This window comes from Myotis brandtii, unplaced genomic scaffold (genome assembly GCF_000412655.1).
Source record: "Myotis brandtii unplaced genomic scaffold, ASM41265v1 scaffold10, whole genome shotgun sequence".
Classification (NCBI taxonomy): Eukaryota; Metazoa; Chordata; class Mammalia; order Chiroptera; family Vespertilionidae; genus Myotis; species Myotis brandtii.
The window spans coordinates 2994348-2997417 of NW_005353325.1; the positions used below are offsets into that span (position 1 = coordinate 2994348).

The following is a 3070-nucleotide window of genomic DNA, read 5'->3' on the forward strand; positions in this document are numbered from 1 at the left end:
ATTTTGCAGAAAGGCTTTCTCCACAGGGTCATGGCAGAGAAGATGGCTACTGGCAGCCTAAATGTCACATCCTCCTGACTTACAACTTCTCTTTCCCCTTATTGAGATGTCAGGCTCAGGAAAGGTCTCTGTTTGAACCTGCTTGGGTCATCGCCCGCTCCTGGATCCCTGGCTGTGTTCAAGGAAATGGTGCTATGGTTGGCCAAGTCTGTGTCATGGGCCCACCCCTGTCATCAGGAGTGAGGTTACACCTCCAAATAGTAGAGGAGGGAATTAGAATCACTTTCCTGGGAGCACATTACTATGCTGTTTCTGGTCCTGACACTTCTTGGATGCAATCGCTAGCACCTGACCGCTGGAAGGACCTGGGCTTGTGAGGGCTTTCATGCCTGGCTGTGCAGGGCCGCCTGGGAGGTTCAGGGCTACCTAAACGTTTTGACTAAGGAACTGACCCTCTTCACGTGGGGAAATGGTCCTGCACTCATGAGCCTCTTGTATTAGAGAATCACAGAAACAGGTTCACATGGTAAGGACACAATCATACATGGTGATTGGTTAAGGGTGTTTTTCCACCCAAATTTTATTAAGAACTTATACGAAATACTCCAGATAAATGAGTTTTAATCTTCGTTTTTCTCCTCTTCTTCACCTTGGTTAATCTGGAAGTAACTTAACTATCTTTGCTGTTAGCAATGATGTGCAACCAATCACGTCAATTATTCCTTAAATATTTTTTGGTGAGATAGTTCAAAAACCTTTTAGGAAAAGGCACCTCAGAAATTACACTTATCTTGCCCTTGCTCCTTTCAATGGTTACAGCCCTCCACTGAGATTCCCACTTTTCCATTCACTTTGATTCTTTCCCAAAGAAATTGCTCAAAATTGGCAGCATCCATGATTTCATCTTCTATTGGGTAGGTACAGTCAAGGTGAACTTAAGAACCTACTTCCAAGCCCTGGCGGGGTGCTCAGTTGGTTAGAGCGTCCTACCAATATTCCAAGGTTGTGAGTTCAATCCCCAGTCAGGGGTCAGGGCACATTCAAGATGCAACCAATGAATGCATAAATAAGTGGAATAACGATTCCATCTTCTATTGGGTAGGTACAGTCAACGGTGAACTTAAGAACCTACTTCCAAGCCCTGGCCTACTCAGTTGGTTAGAGTGTCCTACCAATATTCCAAGGTTGTGAGTTCAATCCTCAGTCAGGGGCCAGGGCGCATTCAAGAAGCAACCAATGAATGCATAAATAAGTGGAATAACAAGTCGATGTTTCTCTCTCTCTCATCAATAAATTTAAAAAAGAAAAAAAAAGAACCTGCTTACTTTCCTAAAAAATATTTTTCCATTAATTTTTTAAAAAAAATAGGTTTTTATTGATTTCAGAGAGAGAAAGGGAGAGGAGAGACATATAGAAACATTGATGAAAGAGAGAAACATCCATCATTGATCAACTGCCTCCTGCATGCCTTAAAAAGAAAAAAAAAAAGAACCTGCTTCCTTTCCTAAAAAATATTTTTCCATTGATTTTTTTAAAGAAATAGGTTTTTATTGATTTCAGAGAGAGAAAGGGAGAGGAGAGACATATAGAAACATTGATGAAAGAGAGAAACATCCATCATTGATCAACTGCCTCCTGCATGCCTCCTACTGGAGATGGAGCCTGCAAACCTGACTGGGAATCGAAATGGTGACCTCCTGGTGCATGGATGACACTCAACCAACTGGGCCACTCTGGCCAGGCCCCGCTTTCTTTCTTTTCCCTTCTTCAACACAAGCTTTTTCATGGGTAGCCGAGGCAGAAAAAGGATTAATGGCCTTTCAGCACCCCAGATCAGTGGTCGGCAAACCGTGGCTCGCGAGCCACATGCGGCTCTTTGGCCCCTTCAGTGTGGCTCTTCCACAAAATACTGACTTCTGTGCATGGGCCACGAAATTTCAATCACACTGTACATACGCGCCCGCACGTGGTATTTTGTGGAAGAGCCACACTCAAGGGGCCAAAGAGCAGCATGTGGCTCACGAGCCGCAGTTTGCCGACCGCGGGCTGGAGGACTCTGCACAAAGCATACTCTCTGCAGACCCCCTCAGCTGATGGCCCCTCACAGCCATCCCTTCTTCAACACAAGCTTTTTCATGGGTAGTCTAAGCAGAAAAAGGATTAATGGCCTTTCTGCACCCCAGATGATCCGAGAGTAGTGCACAAAGCATACTGTCTGCAGACCCCCTCAGCTGATGGCCCCTCACAGCCATTTGAGTGATGTATGAGATGGAGCTCAATCGATGGAGCTTAATACACTGAGTTCCATGTGGTTCTACCACTTACTGGGTGAGCGACTCACTGGACCGCTCTCAGCCCCACCTTCCTCATCGGTAACATGGACCAACAGTCCCCACCTCTCAAGGATTCTGAGATGATCTATGAGGTTCCCTGCATATACAGTGCCTGTGTACTGTAAGTGCTCCAAAAAACTTCTTCCTTTCTCTCTCTTGCAGATTTCGGCCAGCTTTTAGCAAAATCTAAAGACACCAGATTTCTTTACGTTTGGCAATACATAGCTCCAATTATAGGAAAAAATTTGAACATTGAAAATAATACTCAGGTAATAGATTTTAAACTACTCAATAAATTACACATAAAATATAAGATATTACACATTATAATTTAGTAAGTAAACTAAGCTAATCATAATTCAATTTTTTTGTTCCTGAATAAAATTACTTTAGAACAGAAAGGATACCAAAATAAATGTTGGAAAACTTCCCATTCACGTCACTCCATCCTTCTTTCCAAGGGCCAAGCTCTATTTTCGTGCTGAAGTTTCAAAATATGTATAAATTTCTCTTTCCTGGTGGTTGACCTACCAATGGGGTATAAATGCCAAATGCTAACTCAGGGCTGCCAATACTCCATCCCATGTTAAGAACAATGGAAAAAATGTGAGCTTTTCTAGAGCAGTGCTATTTGAATAAGTATTCTGGGGAAAGCAATTTGAGAACTGCCTATATTTCTAAAGAGTCCTTAATAATGATCATTTCTCCCAGCATGAGCAAGAATGAAGATTTGGACT

At 43.0% G+C, this 3070-nt stretch overlaps 1 pseudogene; it reads right to left on the minus strand.

The window, feature by feature from the left end:
- Positions 1–620: 620 nt before the first annotated feature.
- On the minus strand, positions 621–1786 carry LOC102257231 (annotated as a pseudogene).
- Between the last annotated feature and the right edge of the window lie 1284 nt (positions 1787–3070).